This window comes from Petaurus breviceps, unplaced genomic scaffold, assembly GCF_028583685.1.
Source record: "Petaurus breviceps papuanus isolate PSGF00001 unplaced genomic scaffold, PetGlider_PUasm1.0 77, whole genome shotgun sequence".
Lineage (NCBI taxonomy): Eukaryota > Metazoa > Chordata > Mammalia > Diprotodontia > Petauridae > Petaurus > Petaurus breviceps.
In genome coordinates, this window is record NW_027186492.1 from 10,054,346 (window position 1) to 10,075,615 (window position 21,270).

At 37.9% G+C, this 21,270-nt stretch overlaps 1 protein-coding gene and 1 long non-coding RNA gene across 6 annotated transcripts in view; one reads left to right on the forward strand and one right to left on the reverse strand.

Annotated features, from left to right (window-relative positions):
• Nucleotides 1-21,270, reverse strand: part of NPAS3 (neuronal PAS domain protein 3) — a 1,174,175-nt gene that overhangs the window by 251,881 nt on the left and 901,024 nt on the right. The window lies entirely within an intron of this gene.
• Nucleotides 1,714-5,739, forward strand: LOC138175505 (uncharacterized). The gene is made up of 2 exons (XR_011172011.1): nt 1,714-4,300; nt 5,307-5,739. It is a non-coding gene; the product is annotated as an uncharacterized lncRNA (long non-coding RNA).

The following is a 21,270-nucleotide window of genomic DNA, read 5'->3' on the forward strand; positions in this document are numbered from 1 at the left end:
CCCTCCTTGAAAATTAAAAATTCTCAAAAAATCAGTGAAAGCTTCTACAAACAATAATATGGAGCCAATTCAGTTATTTTGATGATCAAGTTTATCGTCTAAGATATGTTTTATATTTAAAGGGAAATAGAAAAGATTCATATGGAAGCACACTACTGCCCCAAAGGAGTTTGGAGGCTTAGAAAGAACGGGGAGGGGGAAGCTTGCTTGTTACTGACAATCAAGTATTGCTCAACTCATGAAAGGTTTAACCCAAGTCCTTTGTGCTACAGTGAAGTCTAGATCAGACATGGAAATGAAAAACAAGACAGAATCAGGCAATCCCATTTTGCTGGAAGAGTGGTGGAGTCCCAAACTAATTTAATAATCAGGTTTAAAGTCAAGTTTAAAAGAGGTCAGTATAAAAGGCATTTGATGGACATTTTCAGACAAGTAACATCTTGTGAAAGAAAGTTCTTTGGGTTTTATAGGCAATGCTCCCTTTTACCCCAAAGTGTAAAATTTAGTAGTAGTGTTATTTGGTGATTTTAAAATATAAAGGATAAGTAAAGAACATTTAAAAAATCTTAAAGAAATTTTAGGAAAAAGTAACATTATTCAATAACTATTATTATTCAGTATCACGCTTCACTTATTTGTAAGTTGTTTTACATGTTCTCTAGGTATTATTTTCTCCTCTTATCTGAGTGTCCAATACCCCCTTAACAAGTATTGATAAGTAAGATGCAAATTATTTCCTCTTAATCCCTCAAAAGGACCCAGTTTAGTGCTCCAAGTCCAGTGTAGGTGTTCAATTATTGCTTGTTAAATAAATGAATAAATGGCAGCCTAGAACCTGATGAGAAGGATAATTATTACATAGATTAATTATGTAAGGAGTTGTGTTCTTATAGAGCCACTGCTTTTACTAACTTTCAGGTAAGGTTCATTACTCTGTGACTTTTCAAAAAAAATCCCAATTTTAAGAAATCTCAATTCTAATTGCTGTAAAGTAAAAGCTTGATTTTTAAGAAAGCATGTATTCTGGGACTGTGGGAAGCAGATTTTAAAAGACTGGGAGAGGTCAGATGGTCTGGAGGGATAAAAAAAAAACTACCTTTCTTGGGCAGAGCTTTCAGCATATTCCATTAATTTTCTGGCTTGCTGGTGAAGATATGCTCTGTCTGAGCTTATGCACCAGCTTGGTATGGTGAAAAGAACACTAGATTTGGAGTCAGCCACCTGGGTCTAAATCTTAACTTTGTTATCTACTAGCTGTGTGACCTCAGGCAAACCAGTTAAACTTTCTGGGATTCCATGGTCTCTTCTCGTTGGTAAAATGAGAGGGTGGGATGAAGTGATCTCTAAGGTCATTCTAAATCTAGAATCCCATGATTCTCTGGTTTGGCTGAGCAAAGTGTTCAAATGATATGAGTTTCACTGGAGAGGAACATGACAAAAGCAACAAAGGTAAAAAAATGTTATTATTATTATTATTGCTATTATTTAAAAGACCAGTCAGCACAGTATAGTCTAAAGAACATTTTTAGGAATCAGAAGATCTGAGTTCCAGTCCTGGTCCCACCACTGGTTTGTAGGGTTGCCTTGTGTAAAATAATCCAATTTTTTAAGGTTTATTTTTTCCTATTTGTGAAAGGAGGACAATGATATTTACCCCAAATGATTGCTGGAAAGATCTATTGTTGGTGCAAAAATACTTTTTAAAGTATTATATTTAATAAAAAATTGGACTCTTACCAAAACATGGGTGCTGATCTGGTGACCATTCAGCAGTGGACTAATTTTAGCTTACCTGAAGGCAAGCTCTAACTTTCCTAAATTCAAAGAGTGGGATTGTGGGATAGACCTCTGTCTTAGGAAACTGAGTATAGAATGAAGTATTTATGACCCCTGAATCTGCTGAGGTGAGCTCCAGAACAACTCATTTCCAGAACCTCTTTTGGGGAAACTGCATTTTTGAATTAGTTCTTTGATCTTTTGAGATCCTGTAAGGAGAATTAGTTACATTTTTTTTAGACCAAATGGCAAAGTATTGTAATTTCTTTCTCTCACTTAACAAGATCATAGTAACAATGAATAAAAGAGGAAGACAATAAGGTTGCCAAGTTTTATTGTAGCACTGAGGCTCATATTTTCAATCTTAATGGCACTCTAGCTTCCCTATTACCTTCATGTTTGGTCCAATCTCTTTCAGGTGCTGTCCAAGTCAATTCATTGTACATTTCCCCCCTCTATCTTAATTTTTATGAAGTCTTATTATAACATTGTTTGCTATAGAGAAGGACTTTGGTAGTGTTTTCCCTCTACCATTTCCAATTAATTTTGTACATATCTTGTTGTTACATAATTGTCTGCATGCTTTCTCCACCATTAGATTGTGAGCTTCTTGAAAAAAAACAAACAACATTTTTTAGTCTTTCTTTGTATCCCCAGCACTTAGCCTGGTGTCTGCAACATAGAAGGCACTTAACTAATTAAAGTTTCTTGACTGACCTGTTTACATTTATAATCTCAAGGACACCAGCATGAGGACCTCATTATAGGATCAGAAATCCAGAGTTGGAAGGAACCTGAAAAGCCATCTAGTTGAACCTCATCATAGAAACAGAGATTTAGGACTAAAGGACACTCTAAAGGACACCATCATTTTATAGATGGGGAAACTGAGACCCAAAGAGGATAAGTGACTTAACCAAGCTCACACTAGTGGTAAGTAGTAGAGCTGGGTCCTCTCATTCCCATTCCAGTGTCTTCCCCACTGCAGCACATTATGAGATTGTTTTGTTTCAACATTGGTCCCTCAAAAAGTCTTCTCAATGTCGACATTCATGATAGATTGAAGCAGATAGGACTTAGGTGCAGGGCTGAGTAGAACAAAAGCAAGGTTAAATGGTACAGGGTCTTTTCTAAGTCAAATCATTTTAAAGAATTCATCAAATCTAACTTCTTGAGAGTTGTTGGAGTGGTGAAAAATAAGACTAGAAGTCATTGTATTCCCTGCTAGAGATTTAGGACAGTTATATTACTTTAAAATATATCTGTGTTCATGGCTGTCAGAAGAAATCCTAACAAAATCCACACATTTGCCATATCCATTACCACTGTAAAGAATTGCTTTGACATGCTTGATCTATCTGTTATACAGCTTCGACTTCCTCATTTGAGTCTAGACTGTTCTTGGGTTGAAATGCGTCCACCCGGTAAAAAGGGACAAGGATGTAACACCTACTTGCAGATTTTTCTCTCCAAGTTGGCCATGAAACCAGAGATGTTTTGTGATGTGCAAAGAACAAGTGGTGGGCTCATAGCCTGTGTCTTTTGTTAGTCAGCAGATCTGAAATGTGTTTCCTGATCTAGTCTTTATGGTTGAATGAATATAGAAAAGAATCTCCCCATAAATCCATTATAGGAAAGAATATTCTTTTGCCCTGAATCTCAGTTATTTGCATTTGTGTGTCGGGAACTGAAAGACATCCATGCCTTTCTTTGGAGTTCTCCTTATAGTTACAGAGTTATGCTTAAAATCCTCTGATACTACCAATAAAGTACAGTCTCCTGAAGACAAAGACAAAAGTCTTCTTCCCCATTTAACACTTTAAATGGCACTATCTTGGAAATGGCCTCTATTTCTAGCAGGGAAAATAGCCAATCAATCCATCAATGAGAATTTATTAAAGATCGGCTATGTGCCAGGCACTGTGCTTAGTGCTGGAGATGCAAAGATTGATGTGAAAAAGCCTACTGATTCTGAAGCACTTTCACTTCTTTCTTAACAAGAATGGAAAAAATAATAAAGAATCTTCAAACCAAAAATTATATGTCATATTATTTGGGGGAGAAGGTGATCCTCAGGAATTTAACTACTTTGCATAAATGTGTTCTTATTACATTAATTTAATTTAATAATTAATTTAATCTATTTTGACTCTATAAGCAAAATTTTTGTGAATAAGAAATGGTCCTTTCTTTGTACTTGAATTCCCATCATCCAGCATAGTGTCAGGCACATAGTAGGCAATTAATAACTACTTGTTGACTGATTAATTAACAGCATAGCACATGCTGCTTTGGAGGCAATATAGAAGGGCCATGTATCAAGACTGTCAAGTCCCAGCACAAACTCTATATTCCTCAATTCTTTTTTTTTCATTTTCATGCTTTGCAGTCCCTCTCATTTTAAAATAAAACTTCAATAATGACACAATCAGCCCGTTGTGGTGAGTTTCATAATAACGAGATGGATAAAACCGTAGCTAGTCATGAGTGTAAAAGCTGAAAAGAAAAACAGCAAACAAAAAAGGTAAGTCATTTGTTGTAAGAACCTACAAATAAATTAAACCTTGCCTAAGATGTATTGATTTTATGTGGCCTCGCCTGTAGAATAATGTCAAGTGTTCCTGACAATCCATTACATTCAATAGGCAAAATCTACTTATAATTTTTTTCTGTTTCCTGAATGATGTATAATCTATTATTTGTCTTGGAGGAAACACAGTGTATTATAAACCTCCACACTTCTTAAAAGTGGGTAGAAAATCTTGTACTTTACGAATGTTAAAGTTTGTTTTGATCTCACAGCATCACCCCAAGAAGTGTGTTGTGTGAAATTACTATATAAATAATGTTATATAAATGATATAATGGATCTAACACACCAGTGCTTCCAAATTGAGAAGGGTCGACTGTAGAAAATGGTACTGGACACAAGGTCATGCGTTATTAACAGGTGGCTAGAAGTGGTGTGTGAGATTAATGGGAATCAAGGAAAAACATGTCAAAATCAGTTACATGATTTTTACTCCTTTTCAATTAAAAAAGTTTCTCTTCAAGTCTATTATGTGATTAGGAAATTTCTCTTCTTTTCATGGTTCATACTAAACATGTTTTCAAAGGAGACTGGTATTTTTACATTGGATTCATTGTAAAACTGAGGTGCTTTTTTCAAGTCTATGATCAAAATAATTATCATGGGAAATAAACATTTTTAAAGTCTGTGTGCCTATAAGGATGCTTTAAAATGCTCCCAGAAAATAAAGACAAAGCATTCCTGACTGTGCAGCACAATTTGCTGCAAATATATAATTACTTTAGTTTTAGTTTACTTTTTCCAAAGTTCCACTGAGATGCCTACTCATGATCCTTCCTCGTGAGGATAATTCGGTGGCAGGAGAGAAATGAACACTCTAGACTAGACCATTCTTCAGTGCCAAGGGGATTTTGAGTTTGAATTTTTAATCTTTGTGGTTGGATTTGAAGTTAGCAAGTTAGGGGTCACCAGAAGCTGATATTGAGTTTTTGATTTTCAGAACTGCTGCTCTGAGGACTTGTCTCAAAGAGATTCTGAAAGATTCTGCAACTTGTATCATAATATGTCGTGGATTATGAACCGTACTGAATTTTCCTGCCCTAGTAAGAACTCCCAGGAGGGTCCCAGTGGGTTAAAAGCAGTGACTTCTAGAGTTAGAGAAATTGACTTGAAATCCCACCTGTGCCCTTTACTACCTGTGTGATCTTAGGCAAATCACTTAACCATCTTGGTCGTCAGTTTTACCATTTGTAAAATGGGAGGATGAGACTTAATGGTACTTGAGGTTCCTTCCAGCTCTACATCTATGATCCGAGAGAGGTATTTGCACTTCTTAGAAGTAAGTTTGGTAACTACAGCCCTTTTAGAATATTGTGGTGCCACTAAATTGTTGCCTTAGGGACCTAACAAATAAAGGTGCCAATGTTCAAAATTCACAGGAGTCCTGTGCTCCATTAAATCAATCCAGACAAGACTAGGAAAAGTAGAAGCAATTCACAAAATTACATAAAGCAAAACTAAAGGGCAGCTTGGGATGGCGGAAAGAGGTTTGGCCTTGAAGTCAGAAATACCTGGGTTCTAGTGTTGCCTCTGACACATAAAAACTGTGTGACAACAGGGGCAAGTCACAGTTTCTCAGTGTCCCCAGGCAACTTTTTTTTTTTTGGGGGGGGGAAGCAATCAGGGTTAAGTGACTTGCACAGGGTCACACAACTATTAAGTATTTGAGACTGGATTTGAATTCAGGTTCTCTTGACTCCAGCGCTGGTGTTCTATGTACTGTGTCATGTAGCTGCTTCCCCACCCTTCTCCCCAGGCAACTTTCTAAGACTATAAGCTACAAATGAGTTGTCAACCTGCATTGGTGGAGAGAGCTTTCACACCAAGAGTTTCTGATACCACTAAAAGCACCAAAAAACAAAACGAAGGGGAAAAAACAATAGAGGAAGACCCAAAGGAGTCAACCTAGTGAAGTCTTAATGTAAGTTTCCAATTAGTCTTAACTTAACGCATGTGAGTTAAAAAAAAAAGCTGGAAAAAGGTCATAAGATTTCAAGATCCTCTCTACCAAATTTCACTTGGCTTCAAAAATAGTCCTATTTTTAAGGGGTAAGGGAGACGTTATGATACCATCTCACTGTGATATCATCAGAAGAGTTGGGACCAACAGCAAGGACTGTGATCATGTGATACTGATTTGATGATGCTCTTCTGACAAGGATAGAATCAACTTCACTACTTAAGGCTGTGCTCGACTGTTAAAATGCAAATAAAATGCAGGAAATGCAATTAACTGGTCTGTTCCTCTTAAACACTGGCAAAAATGAAGTCCATCCCCCCAAAACCTGTCTTCTGCTTGTTGCCTCAAAGGCATGACACAAAGTAAGTGTCCATGGGTACCATTGCACTCCACAACACAGTAATTGTATCAATTGAAGATCAACATTAAAAGAGTTATTTGCTAATGGGCACCATGCCAGGGTTACTCAGGCAATGCTGCCTGCAGAATTCCTAAGCTGAGTTCAGAAGATACCGATCGATGCACCTCCAAAGAGAGTCTATATCAATCTCCATTTCATTCATTAGCTCCCACTCTGAGCTGGTTGGCTGCTAGTTAACTCTTTAATGTGGGAGAAGCTGTCAGTGTAAAGGCCACTGGGACACACTCTCTTCCCAGCTGTACTTGACCTGTCAATATTTCTTGCAGCACACTGTTTAAACTGGTACAGCTAATGGCAGAATGGAGACCTATGGGGTTTGGAAGGCTTTCGTAGCTTTAGAATGGCTTACCATCCAATAGAAAACATTAGTAAATTCATCCCAGAGCTGTTTTTCTGCCTGTGTCTTATAGTACATGTGCCTAGAGATCGGGAAGAAATCATTTCCATGATTCTATTCTGGAGTTTAGAGTTTCAACTTCGCATTTCCCTAAGTTGAAGATCTACCACATTGAGGTACGAGCACACAGAAGCCTTGGATGCTGAAGAGGCTGTCAGTTAGGGATGCAGCTCAAATGATAGCCCTGAACAATGAGAGAAGCAAGGGTTCCTACTCTCAAGTTGGAACTCATTTTCAATTTGTAACAATCCAGGGATAACTTTATTGTGGTACAGCAGGAGAACCTGGGAGCTCAGAGGAATTCTTGATGCGTGAACTATTCCAAGCCCTTCTGAAAGTGTAAATATGAGACTTAAAACATAAAGGTATAATTACCAAAACAAAGAACAATCTGGGACCACCAGGAATAGCTGGCTTCGGCTTCTTTTCTTTCTACAAATATTGAATTTACTAATTTCCCTTGCCTTACTGTGGAATAAAATCAATTTTCTCAGTAGAGCTGATCTCTGCTTTGTTTAAGGTTAGATGTGAAGTTGATATGCATCCTTAGATATACTGTCAGTGTGAAAGCCTTGAATATTTAAACATACGTCACATCGAGCCCTCCCTTCCCGAGTTCCACTGGGGAGGATATTGATTCGCTATTTGACAATCAAGCCTCTCCATAGATGAATTGACATGTTTGGAATCCATGGCAAGGAAAATCTGTGCATTATTTTAAAACTCTAGTCAAACTGTTTATAGATACAACTTGATAACAACACCTGTTTTTCCCCCTCTCTTGGCCAATACAATCCATTGAGAATCCTGGCTTCAAAAATTTCCCTGCAGAATTGTCAAACATATGTATTTGTATTTCATTACTTGGGTAATAGCTGATTTGCCAAGTTCATTTACTACTAGTTGCTTCTCAAACATCTCAGTGGGATAATTAAGGAATACTAAGAATCGCAACTGTAGTAAGTTAGGAGGGGGCCAGAGCAATTGCCCAAATCCCAATCCTGATTAAATTGCTGTCCAGAATTAAATATTCAATAAGTGAAATCCTCTTTTCTTCCCTCACTTTGAACAACTTATCATCAAGGAGGCAGGGTAAGTATCTGAGTTGTTCAAGAGACCGACTAACTCCACTCCCATTAAACACACACACACACACACATACATACACACACTCTCTCTCTCTCACTTTCTCTCTCTCTCTGTGTCTGTCTGTCTGTCTCTCTCTCTCTCTGCCAATCAACCTGATTCAAATTCCTTCCAAACCTGCAAAAAGGATATTTAACCCCCAATTAAATAAGTCATGACCTAAATAGTGCCTTCCTCCCTTAATTCAATTCGACAGTCATTTATTATATACCAATCGCTTTGCTAGGTGCTAGGGATACAAAGTCAAAAACCAAACAGTACCTATCCTCAGGGAACATTTATTAGACTGGAGGGAAACCTATACAAATAAGTCAATAAAGAATATTTATAAAGTAAATTCAAAGTAATTACAGAGCTAGAGGTATGGCCAAAAGATTAGGGGATCAGGGAATGGCCTCCTGGCAGCATTTGATCTAAGCCTTGAAGGGAGCTAAGGATTCCAAGAGGTAGAGGTGGGGAGGGGGAACATTTCAGGCACTGTGGACAGCCTAAGCAAAGGCACAGAGGTTGGAGATTGAGTATCATGTATGTGAATGAGCAAGTACAACGGTATGATTGGAAGAAAGATAGAATGGGTGAGAGACAGTAATGTGATTAATCTAGGAAGATAGGCTGGGGCCAGATAAAGAACGGCTTTAAGTGTCAAATAGAAATTCACTATCTTGGTGAAAAAAACAAACAGCAACAGCTTGGAAAGGGCACTGCATAAAAAATGGAGAAGAAAAAGTGTATATAATTCAAGAGATGAATCAAGCCAAGTGCTTGTTAATCATGGCTATCAGAATGAAAATGGGGGATAGTACCTGAGAAACTGGACATGAATAGAGTCCAGTGCAAAATGCTAAGTGGTATGGGGCAGCCAGGTACTACAGTGGATGGAGTGCTGGGTCTGGAGTCAGGAGGACCTGAGTTCAAATTTGGCTTCAGCTTCTTATTAGCTGTGTGACCCTGGACAAGTCACTTAATCCTATTTAACTATGTTTCCTCATCTGTATCTGGAGAAAGAAATGACAATCTTTGCCAAGAAAACCCCAAATGTGGTCACAAAGAATCAGACTGGACTGAATAACAACAGTATGAAAGGCTAGTGTAACTATTCTAGAGATGCTTTCTGGCTACTTACACAAAATATTAAGTATTTTTAATCTGAAGTTATCTGCGACAATCTCTTGTGATGGAACTGATGCTTTGAAGTCACAAGCTACTCAGTACACTAATTTAGGTTTATAGGTCTCATGATTATTGAAGTTAGTGCAACCAGGAAACCAATTTATAGAATAAGCACAATCATGTAAAGGAAAACAACATCAAATAACACCAAAAGACTTAGTGCAGTGACTGGCCAAGACTGCAGATGACTTGATAACAAAGCATGCCTCCTATTTTCCATCAGAAAGCTGGTAGACTATTGGTACAGAGAGAAGCATACATTTTTGGTTATGGTCAATGAGCTGATTTGTTTTCCTTAACTCTACTTCCTTGTTAGAAGGGAGGATTTTATTACAGGGAGGAAGGGGAGTCATTGGGAAGTGCCACCATTTTGAAAAGAAGTGATAAACAAAACATTAAAAAGGAAAGAAAGCTGGAATGACTGATGGAGACTAGGGAAGCTACTACTATATTGGTGTTGGGGAGTTTACTATTACACAAAGACCTATAACTATTTGCAAGCTAAGGCAGTATTAGTGAGTTTTTTTTTTAATCCATAGATCTCCAAAGTTTATGGGAATATTTTTGGAAATAACAGTAAGAGACCCTCAGCCCTGTGTTTCAAGGCTGATGGTCAAAGACTTGGTTGTCTTGTCTTACTACTTGTAGTAAGTTAATTCCCATAATGTTGCATATAGATATATATCTTGATCTAAATCTATCTATTTATCTATTTCCCATTCATCTTACTTTTTTATATTTCTTATTGTCATACTATATTCATAAAATGCAGGGGACTTTTAACTATTTTCAAGTAAGGAACATGATTTTTAATAAGCACACAACAGAGATCCCTAGAAGATGATTTTTAAAAAGTGGGAACAATTTCTATCATGTTAACACAGCTTTGTTTTTTCCCATTTTTCTTATTTACTTCTTTTGTCCTGGTGCCTGATTTTTCCATTGTGGAAAGTTCCTGATGTGGAAACTTCAGCCACCCTCTCCCCCACATTAATACCAATGGGTAATTTCTCTGTAACTCACAGTCTTAGAGAGTTGCCACTCACTAAGAAATTAAGTGCTTTGTTTGTGGTTGCACAGCTATTGTGTCAATAACTTGAACCCAAGTTTTCTGGACTCCAAGGCCAACCCTTTAACTCTCCATTTTTGGTACATGGGGAAAAATGCCCAGTTTTCCTCCATAAATACATAACAGCCCAGATTAAAGGTGGGAGAATGATCCAGTCTCTTCAATTAAAATAAAGCAATTACTTGGTTATATTTAGACAGAAGGGCAGGAAATCTTATTCTGACATATTTCTATAATTTCAGACTTACAGACACTACTTATGAGTCACTTCCTGACATAATTGTTGGGCTTAAGCATATGGAGCAGTGCACCAGGCAGCTTAATAAAAAGACAAAGATGATATACAACTAATGGACAGAACATTGAAACTAGGTGTTAGCACATCATTCATTGAACTAAATGCTCTCTCAAACTCCGAGGCAGAAACAATTAAAGTCCTGACGGCAGTCTTAAGTTGCTTCAAATTGTCTGGCACGATTGATCCACAATTATCTTTGTACTCCCTGAAGCCCCCAAATACTATCTCCTTCATTGACTTTAAATTTCCTTCACAGTTCTCCAACCTGTGTTCTGGCATACTGAATATCCTTTGGAGATGGCCATTTTGACAGATGCAGGAATTCTAAATATCCCATTAGGAACCTATGATGTATACCTTTAACTAGCTTTCAGTCATAAACGTGAACTCTTTTTAGAGAGTTTCTCTAAAACTTTGAGGCAACAGGGATAGGCAGATTGGACTGCCAGTATTTTATATGATGTAATTATTGGCTTTTTGTTTTGTTTTGTTTGCTTGTTTGAACCTGTGATTTCATCAATGTAGGGAATTCCTGGTTGTGCAAATGTGACCACTGACCACTGTGACTTATAATAGTCTTACAGAGTTAGAATTGCCTGGGAGAGGTGAATTAACTTGCCTGGGGTCTTATACCTGTTATGTATCTGAGTCAGGCCTTGAACTGGGAACTTTGACTCTGTCTGGAGGATAGAGTTTGCCTACGGAAATTCTCTTATATTGAATTTATCATGAAGATGTGAAATGCTGACTCTCTAAAGCTCTGAACTTAGTCATCAAAGTCTAATATGCTTATTTAACTCTTAATAAGAAAACAAAGCACCAGCTTTAGGTTGATCTCTTTATTGAACTGGCATGCTCAGATTTGGATGCTCAGATGAGTTTTTGATTCCACTGTCCCTTCCTCCCCCTACCAAAAAAAATAATCAAAGTGCATGACTCATAATTGCGGACAGTCACCTCAGACATTTCTTAAACAGACCTTCTTTCCAAGAAGGGGTAAAAATGAGATACTTTAGAAATCAGAGACAATGTGGTACAGGCACATTTTTTTAATGATATCTTATGTTTCTTTTAAGCTCTTAGGTCAAATATTTTCATTTGTTTGTTTTTGTTGTTAAAAGCCCAAGTGGCACTGTGAAAATTCACACTTGTGAATAGCCAAGAGGATAGTGAGAGTCAGCTACTTATCTTTTTAAAGGTTGATTCTGCATTCGAAATTAACACAAAATTTGGTCCAGTCTAAACATGCCATTTCAAATTTCTGCAAGTTGTGTCCAGAGTATAGATTTTTAAAGAATTATTATTGAAAATTTGTGGGGTGCATACAATTATATCAGCAGTATTAGGAAATGCTGCTTACAACATTGACAGTTACTGGTCACACTAATCATTATAAGTGAAATGAACATTAAACTATAGATGATATTTTGATAAAGATAAAACCAAAGGAAATACCTGGAGAAAATAAGTTCTCCTACAGGAACACCAATTACTCTATATAGAGTGCTCACCAGATAGATAGATAGATAGATAGATAGATAGATAGATAGATAGATAGACAGACAGAGAGATAGACAGATAAATTGAACTTGTATGAAACATTTGCTATGTGTCAGGAATTTGCTAAGCACTGGGGATAGAAATACAAGAAAACAAGATGGTCCTTATACTGCATAAGAAACTTAGATTCTAGTAGGAGAAGACAAAATATAAAGGGGATTTGGGAAATGGGGAGAAGAAAGTATGGTCAAAGGAGCAAGATTGTTGAGGGCATAGAGAGGTGTGGAGGGTAAACTGAGCAGGGGATAAAGTGGCAATGGTTGAGCTCCTCAGGAAATAGCAATCCCAGTCAGGGATTCACCAATCATGTGGGACACAAAAGGCTTATAAAGGGAGGTCAGACTTCACTGTTACAATTATGGTTCTGATATGTATTATTAACCTCTGTTAAGAACTAATCATTCCTTGATTGATCAGCATTGTGCTGTGGAAATTGTCAAGTGTGAACATTTTTAACTGGGTAGGAAACATTCAAGACCTTTGAAACTCAACAGAGCTAGAATGTACCTGATGAATAGCAATAGCTGAAATTTATATTTCACTTTACGTCCATTACCTCACTGGATCCTTATAGATAACTATGCATGACCGCTATTATTATCCCCACTATACAGATGAGAAAGCTGAGAGTCAGGGAGCTTAAATGTCTTGAACTAGTAAATGTTAGAAATGGAAATAAAAGTATATTCTCCTCTGACTACAGACTCTTTTTTTGGGGGGGGGGGCAAGTCCTATTCTGTGTTACTTTTCATATACAAAAACAAGATCTGTGATTTCATGGATATAGTAAACTCATGGATGGGAAAATTCCTTTTTCCAATGTAGGTAAAACAGTTTTTACGGCATTGATAAGAATACTAAGAGTCCAACCCTCCCATTTTACAGATGAGGAAACTGAAGTCCAAGGAAGGTAAATGACTTGTTCAAGGTCAGAAGTTTCAGAGGCAGGATTTAAATCCAGTTACAGTGACTCGAGAACCAGCAGTCTTTCTTCCATACCACACTGTCTCTCTTTCATCACTGATCATTCTGATAGAAGAGAGTGAAGGGTGGACACTGAGGAGCTTTTCCTAGATCCTCTGTTTAAGGAGAGAGTCCAGGCATGCACCTCATCCCGTGATCCCTTGGACTTCACCATTGTCTCCAGAAACTCATCTTCCTGCAAGATCAAATCAACTCAGCAACTTATATCTCCTTATATCTCCTCCCTTGGGTCCCCTCGGGGAGTTCCTCCAAGATCTTCTATTTAAGGAGAGTCCAGGGAAGACCCTTCCTAATTTCCCACCTGGCTGCAGAACTTTATCATGCCCATGCAGCAGTTAGCCTCCCTGCCCCCCTACCTCTTCTCAGTTTCTTTTTATATATAGTCATCCCCCATTAAATTGGGGGTTCCTTGAGGGCAGGGATTGTCTTTAACTTTTCTTTGTATCCCTAATTTAGCATAGGGACCCAGCACATAGTAGGCATTTAATGTTTATTGACCGACTGTTGACTGACACGTGACTTACACTAGTGGATTGTTGAATTAGACAGGAAATGCAATACCTAGAAGTTGAAAGCACTGTGCCAGGGTCTCAAGGAAGGTCAGCTGTCTCTGTTAAAGTTTTCAAGGATTATGGAAAGGGAGAGAGTGTAAATGAAAACAATGAGTCAGTCAACAAATACATGGAGAAAGATGGGAGAATCCAAGGAGATAACGAAATAAATAATAAGGACCAAGTGAAAGTGGTACAGCTGGATGGCATGGAGAAACAACGGTGAGCCATGGGGACAGAGGTAGAGTCCAGAAGTACATAAACAATGTGGGAAATTCAATGGGATGAAGCACTGAGAGGGCAGAGTGGATAGAGAGTGCCTTGAAGACAAGAAGTTCTGAGTTCAAATTCTGCCCCATACACACAGCTAGCTATGAGACTCTGGGACAAGTCAATTAACCTCTTTCATTCTAGCACATAATCCCAGAATTAGTGTTGGAAGAGAACTTATTGCTTATTCCTCTTTATCTGAAAGAGGTCTTCTAAGGCTACACCACTGAGACCTGTTAAAAACCTTAGCTTAAAAAGGCAAAGGTCTCCTGCTGCATCCTGGGCCATCTCCAGTCATCCTGATCTATATCTGGCCACCAGACCCAGATAGTTCCAGAGGAGAAAGTGAGGCTGGTGACTTTGCACTGCCTTTCCTCACTTAAACCCAATTCACCTACAAGTCACGGCATCACCTCCTGGATGTCAAGAATGAAAGACAAACATGCAGTTGGGTATAGGCCACAATGGATTTAAAGTCAAAAGGTGATGGAAATAATAGCAATAAACTGGCTCTAACGTACTTTAAGGATTTCAAAAGCCTTTAGCCAGGGGTGGGGAACCTGTGGTCTCAAGGCCACAGGTTCCCCTCTAGGTCCTCAAGTGCAGCCCTTTGACTAAATTCAGGTGGTCCTGTACTTGAGGACCTAGATTCAGTCAAAGGACCACCACTTGAGGACCTAGAGGGCCATATGTGGCCACACATTCCCTAACCCTGAATAGACTTGAGGAAGGTTCTAAAATATTATTATTCCCCTTTTTACAAAGGAAGAAACGGAGGCTCAGTTTCTTTATCCATAAAATGGGGGTAATAACAGCACCTACCTCTTAAGTTTTTTTTTTTGAGGATAGAGTATATGTAAAGTACTCTAAAGTGCCATATAAATGCTAGCTATTTTATTATTAAAGTTGTAAATGTCAAGAAAATAAATGACAACTGCAATCATGTAAATAAATACTTTCACTGCATATGTATTCCTGCTGATATACAGAGACACACAAGTGAGAGGTAAGAGGGGGAGAAAGAAAGGGGTGGAAAATGAAAATGGGAAAGAGAGAGTTAGAAAAAGCAAAAATTGTACATACTCATATTTTTATTGATCTGTACCCAAACCGGAATAGGTCCCTTTTGGAACTGGGCTTCATTTCCCCACTCTGTTCCCTTTTCTTTCTCTTACTGAGGACACTGAGTGTGTGAAGACACCAGAGAGTACAAAAAGTCATAATGGATAGTTCCCCAACTCAGAGTATTGCCTTTGGTGAAAAACCACTGCGCCTATATAATTAATCAGAGGAAATTTCAAAATTGCTTACTCCATCAATCTCCTTGACAACATCTCCAACAGCTCATTCTAGTCTGCCTTTGGAGCAATGCCAGATCACGGGAACTGAATACCTTTGGGCAAAGCTTTTCCAAACACCTGCTTTGTTACCTAGCCTGCTGGATACAGGTTCGGCACCAAGCACAAGCCAGCATGGAGGAGAATTTCATTAGTGAGCTCCTCTATGTTTACTCCTGAGCTCAGCTATTCCATTGAATTTCCTACTTGATACATTTTCATTTGCCTGGACATGTCAAAAAAGGCAAATTTCCAGCAGTATTAGCTGTGGGATGAATTCTTGGAATTTAATAACAATAGCAACAATAGCAAATGTTATGTTTAGATAATACTTTTAAGGGTTGTAAAGCACTTGAAACTCTCTAATATGAAAAGCCAAATTATGTTTTTGATAAGGGTCTTGTGACTTCAATTAAGAATGCAGATAGGGGGGTGGCTAGGTGCCACAGTGAATAGAGAGAGCACTGGCCCTGGATTCAGGAGGACCTGAGTTCAAATCCAGCCTCAGACACTTAGCACAAAAACTAGTTGTGCAAGTCACTTAACCCCAATTGCCCTACCTTCCCCTTTCCAAAAAGCAAAAAACAAAAACAAAACAAAACTGTAGATAGGGTGGACATGTCAGGTTGGTTTACATAGAATGTTCAATCTCAACTCCATTTTTGTAGAGTAATATAATCTAGGTGCTCATTTAGCATTTATTATGTGCATACTATGTGTCAGGCACCGTGCTAAGTCCTGGGGATACAAAGAAAGGCAAAGATACTACCTGCCTTGGTCATTGTGCTCAAAGCACTGCCATCTTTGTCTCATGTCAGCGTCGTTCAGACACTTGAGTTGGGTCTAACTCTCAGGGACCCCATTTGGGGTTTCCTTGGCAAAGATACTAAAGTGCGTATCTTTCCTTCTCTAGCTCATTTTACAGATGAGGAAACTGAGGCAAACAGGGTTAAGTGACTTACACAGTGTCACACAGCTAGTGTCTAAGGATGGCTTAGCCATGATCATTAAGGAATAATATAGATGTTGAACTGGAAAGCCTCATTGTACTCTCAGTTTTAAGATAACTTTAGCTATAGGAGCTCAGTTTTATTATTATTATTTTACAAATTAAGAAACTGAAACCAAGTGCTTTAAGATTTGCAAAAGACTTTACAATATACTCAATAACCTTGTGAGGTAGGCACTAAAAATATTATTATTCTCATTTTTGTAGATAAGAAAACATAGACTCTCAGAGTATAAGTGACTTGTCCAGAGTCACACAGATACCGTGTTTCCCTGATAATAAGACCTATCCCGAAAATAAGCCCTCCCCTTACTGTGTAAGATTCCTCTAAAATAAGCCCTCCCCCGAAGGGAGGCTTGCTATTATTGAGATTGCTACTGTAGTGAAGGTGATCCCCTGCGCTACATGCTACATGCAGCAGTGAGCGCGTCATCCTGTTCTTCCCCAGTGATTTGCTTATTGAATAAAGGTACATTTTTTTGTTCACATTTACCTGTTTATTAAAATTGCTGTCAATGTTCATTAAAATAAGCCCTCCCTTGAAAATAAGCCCTCTGGTGTTTTTCTGTCCAAAAAAATAAGACAGTGTCTTATTATCGGGGAAACACGGGGTAGTATGTGGCTGGAGCATTTTAGCTCCAGTCTTCTTGATCCCAAGTTAGGAAAATTAGAATTTTACTCCTAATTCAATTTGAGATTCTAGATAATTTACAGAGGTTGTATGTAATTCATAAAATAGTTCTTCAATCAACATCCATTTATTTAATAAGTAATTAATATCTCCTATGTGCATATAGCTGACTGGAGAGACCAGCATGGCAACTACATGTGTGTTTTTGATTAAAAAAAAATCCCTAAATCTATTTTTATTTCAGTTTCCTCATCTATAAAATAGGGCATATGATTCTCAGGTCCCTTTTAAGGTCATATTTCTCCAGGGGACGGGAGCATAATATGTAAAAAGAATGCTAGATAATGGAGTCAGAAGAATTGAATTTAAAAACAAAACAAAGTACAGCTTCTTCTGCCACTGAGCTTATTATTGTGTGATTTGGGGCCAATCACTTAAGCCTCTCTAAGACCTCAGATCCTCATCTGTAAAATGGGAAGATGGCATGACAAAGACATCATTCCATTTGAGCCTAACAACAACCCAGCAAGGTAGGCAATGTAGGTATTTTTATTCGCCTTTTATTGATGAAGAAACTGGGGCATAGAGTGCAAGGTTGCTTGTGCCTATTCCCACAGCTTACATGGCAGAGCCATGATTCAATTCCAAGTTTTCTGATATCAGATTTAATATACTTCCTACTACACTACCACTTGCTTTTGGCTATGCATGATGGAATGTTTTGATTAACCTCAAATCCCATCATTTCTCCTAAGAAGTCAGTTTAAATGACTGGTTCATTTGTAAAATGAGATGTATTTGATGCCCAATAAAAACTCTTCTAGCTCTAAATCTATGATCCCACATCCCCAAAGTGGGGCTGTTACTATTTTGCATCATGCTTTTATTTATTTTCTGAGAATGACTTTTATCTTCCCAATTTAAAGATACTGCAGGGAATGTCTCATGTGCCTTTTATATCCCACTCATGCAGATCTGGGAATCTAGTAGGGTGCCCAGTACATTTTTGATATATCAACCATCTTCTAGACTTCTTGCTCTCACCTACTCCACTCCTCTATTTTTTTTCCACCGTGAAAGAGGAACAGCTTGAGACATCAAAGCCTTTGAAAATTTGACAAAGTTTTTGTTATTGGTGAAAAGATAACCGTATGCAACACATTTGCTTATTGAATATATTTCTCGAGTCACAATCTGGATGTAAATAACAAGGGTCACCACGTGGGCAGCCTCGGTGGGATCTGAAAATTTGATTAATGCTCCAAGCACATTCCAATTATTTGTGTCTTTGAGGGAGGATCAATGTGTAAAGATCTGTCAAATCTGTTTCCCTAGAATTTAAGGGTTTCATCCTTTCGCTTCTTTTTAATTTTCTCGTAACTGAAACAGCAGGTTCATCATCAATTGATTAAATTGGCAGGCAGGCAAATTAGGAACAAAGTCGTATATGGTTGTTTAAATTATTAAGACACTAGAAACTTTATAATTCTGGCAGTGACAGTGAGCTCTTAAAGATTATACAACGATCTCCGTCACGACAAATCCTACTTTTTCTCAGAGTTCAACATATCTTCAAAATTCTTTGTAAAAATTGTCTTTAAAAAAGTTACGCTCTTCTTCTTTGCTATTCCTTATCCTTAGCAACAGAGGAATTACTGTTGCCATAGAGTTTCAAGCCTTTGGGCTCCATTGATGGCCAGTAGGGTTTCACCATGGAACCCCCTAGGATCTTGAAGCTCAGAAGTGAAAGAACCTGATAGAAAACCTCTTCAAAAGCAGGCTGCTGTTCTACATCGTTTCAGGCTCAAGCTGGTCGTTATTGGTCATTCTGACATTCACAGCCGTTAAAAGTTACCTATTTTATATTCGGACACAGGACCTCTGCCTTTTTGTTTCCTTACCTCCTCATTATGGGTTCTGAGCTGGAGTTTATTTCAAATTACCCTGCATTAGGGACATGGCATTTTGCACTGTGTCATCTGATTAAATGACCTCTCCCCTGTCAGGAATTTCATCATTTCTAATGCTTCACTATTTCATGGGGAGAATATGTATGGGGAGGGAGGGGTAAGAATATGTTTACTCTGGCACCTTTTCTTTCTTAGAGGTTTTTTCCTTCTCCCTTAGAGTTTTAATATTTCCAGGTCTAGGTTATTCAAGGGGCTAATTATCTAATGTGTGGGTTGTCCAGATTTCTTATTTCTCCTTCCACTTCCTGTTGCTTATTTTTAGACATTGTATGTGTTATATCATAGTGGCAAAGCAGAATAAGAGAAATTCCTGGTTTAAAAAATAAATGAGTTGGTGACTGGGTACTGGACTAGATGACCTTTAAGGTCCTTTCTAAAATTCTGTGATCTTAAAATAGTTAACTATGTAATTTATTATCAGCTCAAGGAAGGTTTGTGAAGGGAATTGGACATTATGTGACAGAATTAAATTTCTCTATTATGAGTCAGGGTGACATAGAGAGCCAGCTTTGAAATCAGGAATATCTGGATTTGAGTCTGGTTTCTGACACATACTTGTGTGACCCTGGGCAAGTCACTTAATGTCTCAATGTTCAAGGCAATTCTCTAAGACAGTGAATTGCTGAAAAGGCACAAACCTACATGAGAGTTCCTTATACTAAAGAAATCACAGGTTCAGTCCCCATCTCCTAAATTTGTATATTATTTATAGATTTCAAAATTGCCATGGTGTCCTTGTCCTATATTCATGTGATTAAAAAGGACTGCCTGCTTATGATTTCTATGTTAATGTTACCCACTTAAAAGGCATTTGAATTCTAGATTCTATTTCAGACTCTGCTATTGCTATCATTTTCTATATTTCTATATATTTCCTCATCAGGAATAACCATATTATTTGAAACATTTTAATTTTACAGTTTCAAATCTCACCCATCTTTAAGAATAAGCTCATCTTACTTTCTCTATAAAATGATAAGAGTTTAGAGTTGGAAGTGATTTTACAAGCAAACAAGTCTAAGCAGGAAATAACCACATTGATTGAAATATTTTGTTTTTATAATCTCAAATCCCAACTCATCTTTAGGGAGTAAACTCATATCCTTTTTTTCTCTATGAAATCACAAGACTTTTGTGCTGGAAATGGCTTTAGAGACAATCATGTTCAAACTTTGATTTTACAAATGGAGAAACTAAGAAGGTGAGAAACTAAGTGATTTTCTCAAAGTCACATGGGTAGTTTGTGGCTGAGTTGGGATTTGAACTCTGGTCTGATTTTATATGCAATGATATTCCGAAAACACTATGCTATCTCCTCTTATCATGGTACTACAAGCCATACTAACAAACTACTTTCTCTGGACTGCTGTAGCACTTAAGTCTGTTATGTTATTCAGTAGTTTTCAGTCATATCTAACTTCATGACCTCATTTGGGATTTTCTTGGCAAAGATAGTAGAGTGGTTTGCCATTTCCTCCTCCAGCTCATTTTATAGATGAAGAACTCAGGCAATCAGGGTTAAGTGATTTGCCCAAGGTCACATAGCTAGTAAGTGTCTGAGGCTGGATTTGAACTCAGGAAAATGAATCTTCTTATCCACTGAACCACCTACCTGCCCACTTAAGGGTATATCATGTAATTTATCTCAATATTGACTTTTCTTGTTCTTCAGTAAAGTCTTACCCCAAAGCCTCATCATGGCACGGGTTCTCCAAGGCTCAACCATGGACCCTAAGATCTGGCAAGCACTATCAAGCTGAAAAGGTTTCAAGTATGAGTCCAACAGTGTGGTAGTTCTATCTTCCAAGGATTAGCCTAGCTAAGTTAAGAGAGATTTATCACCATGTTGACCACTGTGATGAATTTTTTAGGCATAGCCATTCACTCTCCTAGATCTACAGTCATAGGTGGGTTGCAATCTGTGGAGGTAAAGGAAGGACCTGTAGAGATAAAATCTCAGATGCTTATAGATGGTGGACTGAAGCATTATTTTTCCTCAACTAGTCTGTAACCTCCTTAAGGACATTTACCACATCTATTCTACCCCTCATAAAGATAGCATAGTACTTGGTCCTTAGAAAGTAATTAATACACCTGGCCGTGTAACCTTGAGCAAGTTACTTAACCCCAA